The 18,618-nt window shown below is 39.3% G+C and overlaps 1 protein-coding gene and 1 long non-coding RNA gene across 4 annotated transcripts in view; both read right to left on the bottom strand.

The window, feature by feature from the left end:
- Positions 1-18,618, bottom strand: part of RNF150 (ring finger protein 150) — a 248,337-nt gene that overhangs the window by 164,430 nt on the left and 65,289 nt on the right. The gene's annotated exons all lie outside the window — the stretch shown is intronic.
- On the bottom strand, positions 2,384-6,802 carry LOC146400944 (uncharacterized). The gene is made up of 2 exons (XR_014812904.1): positions 6,436-6,802; positions 2,384-5,461 (listed from the first exon to the last, which is right to left on the bottom strand). It is a non-coding gene; the product is annotated as an uncharacterized LOC146400944 (long non-coding RNA).

The following is an 18,618-nucleotide window of genomic DNA, read 5'->3' as shown; positions in this document are numbered from 1 at the left end:
TATAGGTAAATACTATCAGTAATATATGACATTAAGCCTTGGACCATCTACAGGGCTATCATGAACTACAGCTGAAGAATCAAATCTCTGATGAGTGCATTTCATTTTTAGGAAATGACAGGCCCCACAGATAATATAAGATCTTACTTATTTTCAAAGAATGTTTCATGAAGGTATATCTTGATAACTAAAGAATTATTTATTGTAGGTCTCAACAGGACTCATACTAGAAAAATATCTACTTTCTCTACAGAAAGTTAATGATTCAAGAATATGAAATCATCAGTAAAAATTAAACAGGTATTCATTGTACATGTTCTGGCAGTTGACATTTGCAGCTCACCTGCCTATAATAACGCGAAGGGAAAAAAATCAATGCAACCCAATAACTTCTAGTGAATGAGAGAAATTCAATTTCCTTAACAGTGTGTCGAAGGAAACATTTTGCATTTGGAGACTGTCAGTCTTCCCGCGTAAAATGTGAGCCTCATTTTATCTAAAGAATTAGATTGCTCAAGACAGACAAAATTTTAAATCAGCCAGATTAAATAAAGGGCAATTCAACACCTCCAGGTCCCTCTACTTCCCATCCAACACCTCTGACATTATTAAGAAAGAACAAACTATTCTAAAGTTCTGAGGCACTTCAAAACCTGAGTGCTTTCTCAAAGTTCAGCTAGTTTAATTTGAATTGGTTTTCCTTCCTTGAGGCTCTTTCTATGCAAGAATGAGATGAGTCTGAAAAAATGCAATTTGGCCCCATGACCGCATTCTTGATTTTTCACTATGTCCTAAAGCAAACACATCCTAAAAGCTCTAAGATGACAAAAGATACCAGCAATTGCTACCAGTATGAAAGGGAAAAATGAATACCAGTACACATTAACTGAAAAATAAAAGTCGGATAATTTCTATTGAAGGCAGTGGTTTTCATCTCCTGCATAGATGTTCGACTTCCTTTTTAATATTTATGTGTTCATTCTCTTTCCCTCCATCTCGCTCTCCCTCTTCTGTTCCCTCCCTCTGTTCTGCTGGGGGTGGTGGGGCTTGGTGGTGTCTGTCCTTTCTTCCTTACACCTTCACCAAAGGCATGAACATAAAACATGCTCGGGGAAGCATCTGATGTCCATAAACCTTACCATCAACATACTCTTTCAGGTAAATTGAGAGGAGGGGTAAATATTTTAGGGGAGACTTTGGTAGAGTTGTATGACAACCTTTTCTCAGGTTGAAAATGCATTTCAGTGATCAACGTTCTTTGCAGGAAATGCTTTGACCTTTTTTATTGGAAAGTATAACCTGAGTATCGGTATGTAAAAAAACATTCAAATGTAATTTCTTTGTGGGTAGCAAGCCAGCAGAAAATACAGACCCACTTGGAGAGGAAAACTGGAAATCCTCCTGAGAGCTAGGGAGGTAATTAGCAAAGAAGAGAATGTAGGTTTAAGACATGCAAAACCTGATGTGTTTGTGAAGGAGAGGGGCAGGCCATGCAGAAAACTGACCTCTGTGCTTCTCTGATAAAAGCAAGATGCCAGTCCACACATAAATGATAGCAGAAAGAGTTTCTAGGAGTGTAGTCTTCATATGAGAGTGGGTCACTTTTTTTTTTTTTTAATGCAAGAATTCATAAAGTATTCGTCACTCCTACAAATAGCTGAGCAAAAACAGTTGTTTCAAGATGCTCTGAAATATTAGAAAAGGGAGGCCAGATTCTAAACATAACGCTGTCAAATTCACATGATACATGAGGTTTAACATCTTGGCTACAGAAGTTCTATGTAGCGAGATTAAACATGTGTAGATACTTTCTTCTTATCAGTACATTCTTGGCACCTGAGTCCAGGGTGGGATGTCTGTTCTCTTGTATTGTTAAGCAGACTTGCCATGGGTGTACGTGCAGAATTAAGTTATTTTCAGGAGGGTGGAAAATTGGAGGTTGGCATGAGGGGAAGGGAAGCTACTTTGATAGGAAGGCTGAACAGATCACTGGTTGGGTGGCTCAATTACTAGCCAGCTTCAGAATCCAAGGAACACAATGGTTTGATTGGTAATCATCCTTTCTGTACGACGGAAGATTGTCAAAGAAGTCATCCTAATGTAAAGAACCTAAGTGCTTCTTCAGTGTTGGTTGTTTCGGATTCTCCCTGACCCTTCCAGGTTACCTTAACACAGATGCATGAGTATTGAGGGTAGGGAGATTATTTTATGGGCCTGAATTCAAGGTTGTGGTCCATGAAGCCTGAGTAGTATTTTTACTTCTGCATATCCACTGTAGGTTCTTTACATTATCTTTTTGAACCCTCATAACATCCTTGTGGGATACAGATTAGGTTTGAAGTCAATATGTTCTATTGAGATCTATCAAGATTTCCTTCTCTTCTTTGTGGAAATTACACACTCATGTGCAAATTGACCCTACATATTTTTCAAGGATACATACATAATTAAGGTGATACATCAAATATATCATAGAAGACGGCTTTCAGAAGGGGGAAAGAGTGCACATAACATAATATTAGTAGAATGACAGCAAAATACCTTATGAATGATTATGAAGGTCATCCCAATAGTATTCTCATTTTATCAGTAAGAAAATCAGCAGCTTTGAGAGGTTAAGAAACATGTTCAAGGGCATTGGCTGTTCAGGCATGTGCCAGAGAAATCAGGTGAGCACTGCAAAAATAATCTTTTCAATGCAACAAATTCTAAATTAAGCTCATCAAACCCTTCCTGGACCCTACTCCATTTAAAGTGCTCTGGTTTGGATTCTGGGTTTTAAATATGTGTAAGTCAACGATTTGCCTGATTTCAAGCAATTATGCCAATGTAATGACCTATGAAGTTTACTGACCCATTTTTATTTACGTACACATCATCAAGTACTATAATCACTCTTAGATAAATAATCCCAATAAAGGGTTCTTCTAATCCTTAAGTATAAATATCTTTACAATATATTTTATAAAAAATTGAAATTCAGATACAGCATATTTCTTGGTCAACGTCCTCTCATGGAAGGTTGAGTTGAAATAAATTATAAATGTAAAGGAGAAATGATTTTACAGGGAGTCCAAGAGTTCTCTTGTGGTGCAGTGGGTTAAGGATCTGGCACTGTCACTGCTATGGCATGGGTTTGATACCTAGAACTTTTACATGCCACGGGTGTGGCCCTCCCAAAATAGGAAGAGCCAAAGAGAAGGGTCTAATTATATAGCAGGAGATACAGGAGACGAACAGAACTCAAAACACTTTAAAATTACAGAAATGCTGGAATTAATTACAGTTCTAAGATGGGACCTAGCACAACCGGCAAAAGATTATCAAATATCAACTTGGCCTGATTGCTAGTTGATAAAGTTTTGTCCCTCTCTCTTATAACTTTGGATGGGGCTAGGGGAGTTCTATTTCTATAAAGCTTCCAAATGTTGTTTCTTACCTAAATAGATCCTAACACTTGTCTTTAAATAGAACGCATTCTTTTCTGCTATTCACATTCATGGCTGGACTAGAGTCTATTCTTTGGTTGCCAAAGTTTGGGACAAGTTACATAAACTTGTTATTGAAGCATTCTAGGAAATACACAACCACAAGTCTGGGAGGAAGCTGCAGAGTAGACTTTGCTTTCATAAAACTGTAATTTACTGACACCCACCGGGGCCAAAATTGAAGTTCACACTTCATGAGTCATTGGTTCCGTATCTTTGGAAGCATGGTGTATGAAGGATTCTTTTCAGATTGCTGACTGATTCCTAAGCTTCTGAACATCTGTGTTGCTCTGTTCTCATGACCATTTTTATTTTGTGTTTTTGCCAGCTGAAGATTAATTCAAATCAAAAGGCCATTCATCATGCTGAGTTTTCTCCACATTTATTCCACTGGTGAGATTACTGTAAGGGAGTATGGATTTGGGGACTCATAATTCCTGGGCCTGAGAACAAGGAGGTATGTTTGTGACTCCTTACAAAGAGATATAAGGATAAAAGAAGGTATCTGACTTGTTTGACCTGGTTTGCAGTACACATTTGGATGCCATCATTTCTTTGCCTTTTAAATCTTAGCTTTTGCTCTAGACACCACCACCACCAACAAAAAAAAAAGCTCCCTATCCCCCTGTAACTGGAACAACAACAACAGAAAAGCACTCAAATTCCATTTTAAAGTCCAGTCCAGACCTTCCCAGGTTCATGGGAGCACTGTGTGTGTGTGTGTGTGTGTGTGTGTGTGTGTGTTTCCCTGTTTTAATATTTCACAACTTGGCTACATCTGAAAAAAATTCAAAAAACATGTGGGGGATTGGCTTTTAAAAGTTGCTAGTTTTTAACCTATGTTAAAATGCTATGACAGTATTCTGAGCTTGTCAAATGCCTTCAGCCTTTCCTGCTGAAGGAATTTTGACCTCTTCCTGCACCCCCACAGCTCTCCACTGTCAACAGGATTTTTATTTTAGCAGAGAAAGGCAGAGGCTGGCCCCGATCAAGGATCTGGGCTTGGTAACTCTGAGCACATTTCCAGAACTGATCAAAGACAGACGCACACAAAGATGGTGACTCATGGGATAAACTTTTCATCATAAATAAATAAGTTCCAGCAATATATCAGTGGATATCAGTTATAAATCATTTTACCTTGGAACCTTGGGAAAAAAAAAAACCAAAAAACAGAAAATGGGAGCCTAACAAAGAATCACATGTACAAGAAGATCTTCCAGGGATAAAGTCAAGGACAAGTAAGGCTGCTACAGACTGAATGACCCTGAAAAGGGCCCCATCTATCTTTGTTTCATAAAGGTACCTTGACTCTTTCCATCCCTCCTTCTGTTAAAACTGCATATTGTTGTTTTTTCACCAATGAATTTAACATATTCCATATTTCCACAGGATGTCATGTTTTCCTCTTGTCACTCAGAGGTGGTCAAAGCTGTCACCTGCAATGCCAAATTACCCAGGGAGCACCCTACCGGGGATGTACAGCCATTAACCAGAAGGGAAGTGAAGAGAACATGAGGATGCAATCTGAGAAATACAAGATATTGTGGAGAGGACCAGGAGAAATCCCAAACCAAGGAGAGTTGTCACCTCCCTTCTGTAAGGTCTTCAAAGACCAAGATCTACTCTGTAGCCTACCTTCACTTCCATGGGCTCATTCATTCATGTCGTATAAAGTCATATCTTACACTCCATGGAAAACCAAGTCTTGAATGGAACCGGTGAAATTCTGCTTTCTGTAACACAGCATCACTTGGCTGGGAATGTGTGGGGAAGACGTGGCAGGGTAATTCACAGCAACAGCTACCCAGGCAGCTAGAAGAAGCTACTGGAAATACAATGAAGGGCAAGGTCTCCATTCAGCTATGTTCTGGCGGAATGTCACAGATATAATTTTTTTATTTTTTTATTTTTGTCTTTTTGTCTTTTTGCCATTTCTTGGACCACTCCTGTGGCATATGGAGGTTCCCAGGCTAGGGGTTGAATCGGAGCTGTAGCCGCCGGCCTATGCCAGAGCCACAGCAACGCAGGATCCGAGCCGCGTCTGTGACCTACACCACAGCTCATGGCAACGCCGGATCCTTAACCCACTGAGCGAGGCCAGGGATCGAACCCACAACCTCATGGTTCCTAGTCGGATTCGTTAACCACTGAGCCACGACGGGAACTCCAGATATGGACTATATGGACCACTGGGGAAGAGAGCCTACCAGAAGACCCAGTGGGACATGAGGCCATTCACGATGGGTCAGGACTGTGTGTGAGAAAGAACTGACTGTTCTTATTTTGTGAAGATGAAGAAGAAAGTATCTTTGACATGTACAGCTTTGTGGAAGCTACCTTAATATACCAAGATGATGGAAATTAACAAAATTCTTCTCTTATTTCTTACTTTCTCTTCTGATAAAATCTAAGAAGCAGGGTAGAAGTAACAGACTTTTCAAAATAAGGCAGGGCCAGGCCAATTGTTCATGGTCAGAACCTATTTGGAGAGATTATGAAATACTGCTAAGATTAGTTGTGCCTCAATGAAGGAGTGACAAAAACCTTAGAAGTAGGCAGAAAAGGGGAGAATAAGGAGAAGCTAGGTATGTCAAGGTTCATATTTTGCTAAGAGTGAAAAAAGAACTATAAATAGTGTATCGTAAGTACTAGAGATAGCAATGAAAGAGCATAGTCAATCTAATTAAGGATAAGGACATTAGTCTGAAAAAATCTCGGAGTTCCCGTCGTGGCTCAGTTGAAATGAATCTGATTAGCATCTTTGAGGATGCAAGTTTGATCCCTGGCCTCTCTCAGTGGGTTAAGGATCCAGCGTTACCATGAGCTGTGGGGTAGATTGCAGATGCAGCTTGGATCTGACGTTGCTGTAGCTGTGGTGTAGGCTGGTGGTTATAGCTCCAATTCGACTCCTAGCCTGGGAACCTCCATATGGTGTGGAGGCCACCCTAAAAAGCAAAAAAAAAAAAAAAAACCAAACAAACAACAAAACAAAACAAAAAACTTAAGAATAGGTATATAGACAAAAAAAAAAAAAAAAGGGGGGCTGGCACACTCAAGAGGAAAATGTCCTAACTAAGAGCTCTTAGGACAACAGAAATAAGGTAAAAAAATTAATGAATGAGAAAAAAATTACAAGAGCTGTAACAAGTTAAGCTTTAACAAGGGTTAATTTCTAGTAAAATAAAAAAAATTAAATGTTTTAAAACAATTAAGACATTAAAACATTTTAAAAAGTAAGACTAGCATCAAAACTCTAATGAATAAGTGGGTAACAGCTTCAAAAATCTTATGAACGAGGAAATACAGAAAGTGAAAAAAACCCCAAAATCATTGTTAATGATTAAAGAAATATAAATAAAGGGAATTATACCAACAGATATTCCAGTAAAATTCTTCTTCTTTTAAAGAGTCTTTAGGGTGAGCATGGAGAAAACAAACTCATTCATTGCTGATGACATTATAAATAACACCTATTTGGAGAGATATTTGCTAATGACAAGATAATAAATACGTTCAGTGACTCCCCTGTTGTACATGTATCTATGGATATAATTTTTTAATATGTAGGACACTTACCATAAAAAATACCTGAAATCTCCTTCATCTATTTCTTTTGTGCCCTGCCTCCGTCCCCTTTCTGGCAACTACTTGTTTATTCTCTCTATGAATGATTCTGTTTCTGTTTTGTTATGTTGGTGTGTTTGTTTTGCTTTTTAGATTACACATGTAAGTGAGTTCATATGGTATTTATCTTTATCTGACTTATTATACTTAGCATAGTACCATTCAAGTCCATCCATTTGCTACAATAGCAAGATTTCATTGTTTTTTATGGCTGAGTAATATTCCATACTGTGTCTCTCACACATATATGTACACACATATATATACATCCAATGTGTCCTTCATTCATTCACCTACTGATGGTCACTCAGGTTGTTTCCATATCCTGGCTGTTGTAAATAATGCTGCAATGAAGATAAGGGTCATTATCTTTCTGAATTAGCATTTTCCTTTTCTTCAGGTACACACCCAAAAGTAGAATTTCTGGATCCTCTGGTAGTTGTGGTTTTAATTTTTTGAGGAACTTCCCTAATGTTTTCCATAGTGTCTATATCAATTTACATTTCCACCAACAGTGCATGAGGGTTCCCTTTTCGTCGCAACCTTGCCAACACTTACAGTTTGTTGTCTTCTCTGTTAACTAACAGCCATTCTGACAAGTTTAAGGTGAACTCTCACAGTAGTTTTGATTTGCATTTCCCTCATGATTAGCAATGTTGAGCATCTTTTCATGTGCTTATCGGCCATCTGTATGTTCTCCTTGGAAAAAAATGTCTATTTAAGACCCCTGCCTATTTTTGAAATCAGGTTGTTTTTGAGATGTGGAGTTGTCTGCATTTATATATACTGGATATTAACCCCTTATCAGATATATCATTTGGAAATATCTTCTCCCATTCAGTAGGCAGCCTTTTCATCTTGTTGACAGTTTCCTCCACTAGGCAAAATTTTAATTTGATATAGTTCCATTTGCTCATTTTCATTTCCCCGCCTGAGAAGACAGATCCAAAAAAACATTGGGAAGACTGATGTCAAAGAGCATACTGCCTACGTTTTCTTCTAGGAGATTTATGGTTTCAAGTCTTACATTTAAGTCTTTAAACCATTTTGAATTTCCTTTTGTATATAGTGTGAGAAAGTTACAAAAGTTACTTTTAAATTTGTAAATACTGAACATTATGCTGCCATTAAAAAGAAATGTGTGTGTGTGTGCGTGTGTGTGTGTGTGCGTGTACATATGGAGAAGTATTTATGAAAATATCAAAAGAAAAGTCAAAAGATACATGTGCAGGAATTCCCAACTGCACGAAGGAAGTGATTTTGAATAAAATGAAGGAGCCATCCAGGTGTGTATCTGGGGAATAGCAAGTGCTATTTAGTGCTATCTAAAAAGCATCCCAGTCATTATCTTGTTACCCTAACTTTGCTTTCCTATAGCACTTATTATTTCTTACATATCAATATATATTATATGCCTATATATATTATACTAACATAGAATATACCTACATATTACATTCTATATATAACATATTATATACCTATATAATTATATATATATATATATATATATATATATATATATATATATAATATACATACATATTTTGGGGGGCTGCACACATGACACACAGAAGTTCCTAGACCAGGGATCAAACCCGCCCCACAGCAGTGAAAATGCCGGATCATTAACCTTCTAGGCTACCAGGGAACTCCCAATATATATTTACCTAACTTTCTACTTGTCTGTATTTCTCCTTTCATGTAAATTTCAAGAGAGCAGTGACCTTGCCTGCTCTTCTCAAGGTTGCCTGTGTCTGTCACTTGCTAAATCCAATGGTCATTTCTTATTTCTCATCCTTGAGTCACCATTGGCAGTTGACCAATCTTTCTTCTTGGGACCCCCCCCTCCCATTCCTCCCTAAACTCTAGAACATCCAAAGAGTGTTTAATTTTCTGTTGTTTGTTTCCCTGGCTGCTCCTTTTCAAGTACCCTCTCATCTCCCTGACCTCTAAGACCGGATGGAGCACGTCTGGGCTCAGTCCTTGGCGATTCCAGCAAGACTCACAGCTTTAACCAGCGCCTAGACACTAATGACTCCCCAGTTCCCACCTTCAGCTTGACCTCCAGACTCGTCTACCCAATTGCATGCTTGCTGTCTCCCTCCGATACTGAACAGGTGTCTTGAACTTAACTTACCTCAAACGGAACTGCTGAATTCCCAGACACATGCCTTTTAAATCCTTCCTAGCTCAGTTAATATTAATTTTTACGGCCAGACCAAAAACCTTAATCTCATCTTCGATGCTGTCTTTTCCTCATGCCCCCACAGTGGGACTATTAACAAAATATGTGGGTTCATCCTTCAAACAATACCCAGAATATTATTTCTTCATTTCCACCATCCTGGTCTGAGCTGATATTATCTCTCCTATGTTATTGCAAAAGCCTCTTAACTGATCCCCCCACTTCTCTCCTTGTTGTTCTTCTTATTTTTTCTTTTGCTTTTTAGGGCCACACTTGCAGCATATGGAGGTTCCCAGGCTAGGGGTCTAATCATAGCTACAGCTGCCAGCCTACACCACAGCCACAGCAACACCAGATCTGAGCCGTGTCTGTGACCTACACCACAGCTCACAGCAATGCTGGATCCTTAACCCACTGAGCGAGGCCGGGGATCAAACCTGCAACTTCATGGTTCCTAGTCGGATGGTTCCACTGCGCCAAGACAGGAACTCCTCTCCTTGTTCTTTTTGATTTGTAAAAGCACCTATGCTTTTGTTAAAGCATTTAAGCCAGATCATGTCATTCCCTTACTCAAAACCATTCCAACTCTTCCATGTCACCTAGATGTCGTTAGATCTAAAAGCTCATTTTGACCTGGTTCCCTGTGGTCTCTCTGACCTCATCTGTCACTACCACATCAGCCACACTGGGCTCCCCTCTGTGCCTCAAATAAGCCAGACGGCCACTGCCTCAGGGATTCTGCACTTCTTTCTTCTGTCTGGATTGCTATTCCCCAGATACACACCTGGACGGTGCCTTCATTTTACTCAAAGTCACTTCCTTAGTGCAGTCTTACCCAGTCTGTCTACCTAAATTTAGACTTTTCTAGACTATTTGGCTTAGGTAATACTTATTTTGATTACCTGTCCAGGGCTCCTACCTTAAAGCATTTTAATGCGAGTAGATGTGGCTCGAGGAACATGCACAGGCCAGATCACGAGTGCCCTGGGGAGCTCAGCCAAGCTTTGGCTTTTCCCAGACGACATCGAAGAACCAGCAAAGGCTGTTAAGCAAGGATGTGATACCATCATAGCTGTGTTCTGAAAGCATTATTGTGGTAGTGCTGATTTTTTTTTTTTTAAAAAAAGCACAGGGAATATCAATCTCTTGCATAATAAGGAGAATTTTCTTGGAGATTTCACAGAAAGCTAAAATTTTCCTTAATCAAAGAGCTCCCATTTCTATCCGTTTCTCTGGGACAGCCTTAGACTTAGTGGTGAAGTTCACTGAGTCCCTTCATAGGGATTGATGAACCTCAAATCCTTCAAACACCCGGGATTTCATATGAACTTTTCCCCCTAACGCTCAAAGTTACGCATATTAAGCAGTCAGAAATCCCTCAATAAAGTCAGATTTCACAGTAAGAGGAAAATCCTGAAATATTATCAGGGAGTACGATAAAATTCAAAGCGACATGAGCCCGACCGTGGCATGCTGAGAGGGAGTCTATTTTCCCTGTAAAGCAATAGATTCTACTCAACCCCAGCAAATTGTTGCCAGGCTTCTCTATTTTTCAAAGAAAAGCCAACACTCAGATGTGTCTGTGAAACCTCCCAAGTTTGGAAATATTAAAATGATATTGAGCCTTTCCACGTTTGACTCCAGCTGTGGCAATTTTCGCCAAGCGAATGATTTTGCAGCCCGTGATACTTTACTGGCCTAACCCACGCCTCCGTTCCCTTAAGTGTAAAACGTGAATAACACCACCAACACCTCGCAAGACTGCAGTTAGGAATAAATTAAATAATAAATGGAAAATGCTTCCTCTAGTGCAGGTCCTATACTAAGTCCTCAAAAAAAAAAAAAATTACTATTCTTGTGATCGGTTTTCCACGGAAAATTAACACTTGGCATCTGCCCACCTAAAAAAAATCACCAAAGTTTCTGAGTCCATTGAGACTATTTCCTGACACACACTCAGTGATCACTCTTCTGAGGGCTGTGCAAATAGGCAAGGAAATAAGCAGGGTGCCTGTCTTGGTCAATAAAACCAGAATGAGGAATCAGAGCAAACATGCATTAAGTCAGGTCAAGGTTACACCCACATGCATGAAATCACTATGAGCAAAACCCTAAGTAAAGCTGGGAATCTTAAGACAAGGGAGCATTGCCAGTTGGCGAATTATAAAGGGGAGGCTGTGTGTGGGATGAGTCCACACTAAGTAGTTTCCATAGAGAAATGAGAGTTTAGGCAGGTTTTAGAATAGGACAAGAGATGATTTAAAATGGTGGATATAACAGGACAGTGATTAGGAAGTTAAGGAAGATTTCAGGGAAGACACCCAGTGTGTGAGCCCACGTATTAAACAGGCTTCTCTGGATGGGATAGAGAAAATTGTTCTGGAAAGGGAACAAGGGGCTTTGGCATTTGGCTCTCAAGGGGTGTCCCTGAGAAGAGATTAAATCTATCCAGTGATAAAAATGAAAAAGAAAATGAGACAAATGATCCAATCTCATTTCTCTTCAAAATGCTCCCTCTCTTTCCAAAGAGAGATGCATTTAAAAGGTGGTCCTTTCAGCATCATACTGAAAGCCCTCTCTTGCCAGGCAGTAGGAAAACTCTACAAGCACCTGGTCTGTGAGACAAATGAGATGTCCTATATTTATCTACCCTTTTTTTCTCTTCACTCCTTTAAAAAAAAAATCTCACATTTGCTGTAAAAACTACATCATGACATTTAAGGGAAATATCTCAAAACAAATAGAATTACCTTTATTCCCCAAAGCTAACATGATTCTTTCCATTTTTTAAATTTATGTCTAATTTACGTCTGTAGGTCTACAGACTTATCAAGCTATACTCATTGGGTATATTCAATTCCATCATCTATTCAGTCCACTGACCATGTATCCACGTGTCCCCTTAGTTTCAACAGTCAACATTAAGACTTAAATGTTGGCATAACAGTGCATCAAGGCGATGCCCTTCAAGGTGATGAGGTATCAGGCCTTTACATAATGTCTGCTCTTTTCCGTCAAAGAAAATGCTATAATACCCATTGTTTTGCACAAAGTTTTGTATTTTTTTTTTAATGCTGTTGGACAATTTCCTGGGGATAAATTAAAAGGGGTGGGATGACTGGGCCCAATGGTATGAACGGTTTAATTTCCCTGTAATCCATATATATTTAGATGAGCATGAATGGATTATAATGCTATAATAAGATGATGGTAACTTTGGATGCATCACCAAAGACACTTAGCCTGAAGTGTGAGTTATAGTTCACACTTCGGATCTAAAAACACTCCATGACCTCATAAGGGTCTGAACACACTCGAAATTGGCCATTTAATAGAGTACAACTGATGTCAAGACATGCCTTCCCCTCCCTCCACCCCCAAATTCCCCCTACAAGGTTAATGTGCTGATGGTAAAGACATAAGCAGCCACCTACTCTCTTTGGATGAATTACTCAAGAGAGATATGATACTGAATCTCCAAGCCTTGAAATCTAATAAACAAGAATTATCTGCTACTGAGAAATATGAGTGAGGCCTAGCTCTGAACTGTATTAGGCACTAATATAATAAAAAGGACAAGGTGAGCGCACACATCAAATTGAAACTATAAATCATACAGAGTACTGGAGAAACTGTTAAAACAAGCATGATAATGAAGAATAAAGTTGAAGTTAAAAAAAAAACCCTGTGACATTTTATAAAACACCATTACTTTAAAAATACATGTGTTTCTGTGAAGAAGAAACATCAAGGTTATTATTATCGAAGAGCACAATTAAAGTGAAACAACTTTGACCATAGTTTTTAGCTGAGTGATGGGTAATAAAAACTGCTTTGGAAGGATGGTGATATGTTTTAATAAAGATGGAGAGCCTTGGGAATAATGACTAAATCTAGCTTCACGCAGGCAATGTGAAATCAAGGTTGGCTAGTTTTTTTTGGTTAATCTCATTAGGATGAAAGGACCAATTCTTGTAATTTCACTTGACCATCTGGGGTAATAAAATACTTTATTGCCAGGTGCCCAATGCCACAGGCACACTGAGACCATGCCTCTGTGGGGATAATGTGCAGATCACAGAATTACAGCCCAACCAGCTCTGCTTCCCTTGGCCACCCACTCCATGAATTGTTTAGAAAATAGTCTCTTTAGATATGTGGCAATCTCCAAGGAGCACTCAAATTAATGGTGCCCTGTGTTTGCCAGCTTATAGGCAGCCTGTCTCCATCTGGTACCTCAGGCAACCCAATCAGTTCTGGTTTGGTGCTGGTTTCTTGGTTTTTATCTCAAACTGCTCTCAGACGATGTTATATGTCAAAGGTGACACGATGCAATATAACGCCACTTCCAGGAGAGTGGTAGTTTAGATGCTCTGAAGGGTTTTCTCAAATATAAAACAAGCAGTATGAAAAGGTATGACTGTACCTCTGGAGGTAAGAGAAACTTCTGAGGTGAAAATACAAAATCCCTCCAGGCCTGAAAAAATGGTGTTTTCCTGAGAGCAAATGCTCCTGTTGGGGCTCAAATGGGAGACTGGGATGTGAGGCAGGGCCAAGGCAGCAGAGCCACAGAGTTTGTGATTAAGCTGGAGATGCTGGGCAGGGGCTGAAGTGGCCCTAAGTCAGCAAGTCCTGAGGACAAAAAGAGTCTCTGGAGAAAAGTAACCCCAACTTAGACCCTCTAGTTCTTCATGGTTAACATCAACCAAATCTGAAACTCCACCATGAGTAAGTCAGCAGGAACAACAAACAACAAAGTTAGACAACAAGTACTTCCTAACTGGAATAAAAAATAACTATGGAATGCTTAAAAAATTAAAATATTTTGAATCCTCAAAATAAGCAAGCGATAGGAGATAAAAAATGATTTTAGGAATTGAAAAATGGAACCGTTAGAAAGAAAATGAGCTGTTGATGGTTTAATCCTGAATATGCCAAAAAAAAAAAAAAATACACATCACCACTGGCCCTTTGAGTCCAGTGGATCCTTTCACTGCTTATATTTTTAAGTCATTTTTATAAATAATCTGTAGAAGAGTAAAATGATAAAAGGATTCAATGTGCCCATTTGATAGTTTCAAGAGAGAATGAGTATTATTTTACGAAAAATTAATAAGATTTCCCTTTGTTTTTCAAAAGACCTCTAAGAAAATAATTCGAGTCCTGAGGTATCAATACTTGCAAATAGTTCAAACTGCTCATAAAAGAAACTCAAATGTAAAAAGTGGGTACAAAGGGCTCTGAGGATTAAGTGACCATTTAAACACAGCTGAAGACAGAATAAGAAAAGGACTAAAGGATCAGAAGAAATTACCCAGAATGCACAGAGACCTGGAGATAGAAAATATGCAAAAGAAGTTAAGAGAGGTGGAGGACAAAATTCGATGGTCTAATGTATATCCAATGAGAACTTCAAAATGAAAACCTAGATAGCAAAGAGGCAGTATTTGAAGGTATAATGTGTGAGGATTTTTGAAAACTGATTTAAAAAATACAGAGATACAGGAAGTACACTTTATAAAAATGATTCAGGAATTCATACTTCAAATACTGTTTTACTAAGACACCCCCATGTACAGATGGGGGTGTCTGTTTATAAAAAAACACGGTGCACCTTATGTCAGCACTTACTAAATGCCTCTATGTCAGGAACTAGTCTAGGCATTAATTTGCCAGAGTAGTTTACTATAATTAAGGTCTTCCTGGAGTTTCCACTGTGGCGCAGCAGAAATGAATCTGATAAGGAACCATGAGGTTGCGGGTTCGATCCCTGGCCTCACTCAGTGGGTTCAGGATCTGGCGTTGCTTTGAGCTGTGGTGTAGGTCACAGAAACTGCTCAGATCCTGAGTTGCTGTGGCTGTGGTGTAGGCTGGAAGTTGTGGCTCCGATTTGACCTTAGCCTGGGAGCCTCCATATGCCGCAGGTGTGACCCTAAAAAGCAAAAAAAAAGAAAAAAATTAAGGTGTTTCTCTCTTTACACAATGTAACTGTTGACCCCAAATTCCGCATAGATTATTTTTTTCTTGACTCCTAGAAAGGTAATGTAGTATACTGCTTTTTAAAAATATCCTGTTACATAGCCCTTGATAAAGAGGGAAATCTCCCTACACAACAAATATTAAGTAATCATGATTTTCCACATGCTACATTTTCTAGAAAACAAGATCTAAACACATATCTGTGAGAGTAACTATTTTTATGGGTGTTGTTAACATAAATGTCAAAATAATACCTAAACACCTGCCCACGCCCTTAAAATAGAAGGATGTGGGCTGGTGAGAGAGAGATGGTCCAACAGTCAGCAGTGACAACCTCCCAAGGTCCTTTTATACCTGACAGAGTCTTAGGTAGCCTTCTACTCCTTGGTCCTCTGCCTGAGGCCTTTGTGGTACATTTTAAAAACACACGACAGAAGGAGGAACAAACAACCTTTGCATCCCTCTCCTCCCCTACACCTAATCCTCAGTTCTTCCTTTAGTAGCCAAAGATAGGAGGGAGGAAAAAAGGCCTCCTTCTCCTCAGCTCCAGTGTCCCCTCCTAAGATCCTGGGTCTTAGGACCAGGCTGGAGAACCTTGACCAGGGCCTGTGAAGACTTTTGGCCTCCCTTCCTTCTCATATATCTTTGCACCCCTTTGAAGATCACAGAACACAGGACCCAGAATTTGAGAGAAGAAGAAAATCTACCTATATTCAAGGTATAACTGGATTTTTTTTTTAAATGTTGTCACAGTGTAATTGTTTCAAAATGAAGGTGTGAGCTAAATATCGACTAGCTAAAAACCAGCTGCGGGCTCTCGGGCAAGTTATTTAATCTCTGTGTTTCAGTTCCCTCATCTATACAATGGAAATAAAAATAGTCCTCATCTCAGAGAGGTTTTGTCAAGCGTAAATTAGCACACAATTAAGGTTCACAGTCTTAGCTCTGAGTTTCAGTTTGGAGCAGTACCTAGTTTGACGTACATATTCCCTTGCCTGGAATATGATAGGCACTCAATAAATGTTAATTCTTCCTTTAAAAATTATATGTATATAATTATGTTATATCTCTATTGTCTTACATAATTAAACATATAATTTTGTATTATATATATATAACAAATAATTTAGATAAAGTCTGAAAAGAGATACGCAAAAAGGTTCATAGTGATTATTTTTGAGTGTGGGCGCCAGAGAGGTTGATTCCTTCTTCCCCATTTTATTTGTCTGAATTGATTTTATTTGTCTACGATTAAAATATATTACTAAAATACTTATAAAAAGAATAAATCCATTAAAAACCACTAGTTGAATAATTAAAACAACTTTTGTTTCAGTTAAGTTTCCCCAAATATAAAGAAGTTGAAAAATACTGTTCCCTTATGTGACTAAGCTACCTTAGCGTCTATAAACACACTCAGTGTTCTGAAATACTCTTTTAAAAATTACTTTTGGAAAACATTATTCTTACAAAAGGACAGTAACATTTCTTTGGCCTACATGTGTTTACTCATAACAATACAAGATTTTCCAGAATCCTTACTGGCAGCTCTAGAGAACATGTAATTGAATGATATACCTTAAGCTTCAGGACATTTGATGGCATTGTTGCTATGCCCTTTATCAGAACATCAATAAAACAGTATTCTGTTTGTCAACATGAAATTTATATTTTAATTCCATTCAGGAAAAAACCCCAACATATCACAACCATAACCACTTAGGTGTCAAAAATAAAGCAGGAATGGAGGGAATACATTGGCCATTTGGAGACTCTCACAGCCAAAGTGGGTTATTTAATTTGAAAATATATGGGATTAGTTATTTCAACCATTCAGATTCCCCGGTTTGGTGTTTCTAGCCACCCAGACGTGACGATGGTGGCAGAAGCAACTGATTATAGCTGTTAATCAACACTAACAAGGTGACAGAGGCCTGAAAACAGATCTCTGAAAAATCATTCTATTTGGTTTTAGAATGAACTTGTGACTTGTTGGGCAAATGAAGTTGTGACTTGCTTACTCCCATTGTTCTGGGAGTAAGCAATTCAGTCACCTGCAGAGAAAGCCGAAAGACAGTGGTCAGAATTCAATTTCTTTTTAAAAACAAAAACAAAAACAAAAAACAGAAAGCAAATCGTGCACATCAAGGTATTTAAGAGCACAATGCTTGGAGTTCCCGTCGTGGCTCAACGGTAACGAACCCGACTAGTATCCATGAGGATGTGGGTTCAATCCCTGGCCTCACTCAGTGGGTTAAGGATCAGGTGTTGCCATGAGCTGTGGTGTAGGTCGAAGAGGCAGCTTGGATCTGGTGTTGCTATAGGCCAGCAACTGCAGCTCCCATTTGACCCTTGGCCTGGGAACTTCCATATGCTGCAGGTGAGGCCCAAAACAAAACAAAACAAAAAAAGCACAATGCGTGACTTGCTTTCTATGGATGACCTGTGACATCAGAAAAGAAGCCAGTCTGCTTGATGAATAAGTCTCTTGATTTTAAAAACACAGTAAGTGCCCACAAAAGCCCTGCTGGACGGTCTCTGAGCTGCCCAGCCCTCCACCCCACTCTTCAGATGCACCCTTTCCTGCTGACCTGCCCCACTGCCTCCCAGGGGACTTCCTTGTGTCCTGATAAGCATTCACCCTACTACAGCATCAGCAGTCCCTTCAACAGAGCCCTGTATTCTGGTATCTGCCCTCCTCTGCGTCACAGACAAACCTGGCAAGAGTGCGACAGCCCACTCTGGGCACTGTGCCAAGCCAATGGGGCCAAAGTCCTGCTGCTCTGAAAGCAGTGGGCGTGAAGACTCAGCTTCACTGGGTAGGATGTAATAACGCCAAGGGACTTCTCCTCATTAAATACAACATTACTCACCCTTTCATACAACTGAAATAACGAACTTTAAGCAAAAACTGGAAGCCACAGTGGTGGTGATCCCATGAGCTACCCGAGGAAACAAACCTGGGCACAAAATAAAAGGTACATCTCATCGACAAGATGCATACATGCAATCTGTTCTCTGACCTGACAGGCTAAAAAGATGCATTCCTATGAAGGTGACTGAACCTCTATTTTTCAATATATGGAAGATGTGGTCCTAATGGAAATTGTGAATAGCAGGTTTCATATTATAAAGTTACTACATATTCACTGTGAAGGTCAACACATTATGTTTATAAAGCTTTGAGAGCAACAGGAGACAACGCTTTGCCCCTACCCTGGACCGAGTGGTTTGCTCTGCTCTCAGAGTCTGCTCTGCAGGCCCCATCCCCTCTCAGCAGCTCCCTTTCTCACCCAGGGCTTTCTTGGCCATCCACAAAGGGGGACATATATTTGG

The sequence above is a fragment of the Sus scrofa genome, chromosome 8 (assembly GCF_054392235.1).
Source record: "Sus scrofa isolate SSC_HxYL_T2T_F1_AM1 chromosome 8, Sscrofa_HxYL_maternal_Yorkshire_Landrace_v2.0, whole genome shotgun sequence".
NCBI lineage: Eukaryota > Metazoa > Chordata > Mammalia > Artiodactyla > Suidae > Sus > Sus scrofa.
The sequence above is the reverse complement of the archived record's forward strand: the minus strand, read 5'-3'. Positions and strand labels throughout refer to the sequence as shown.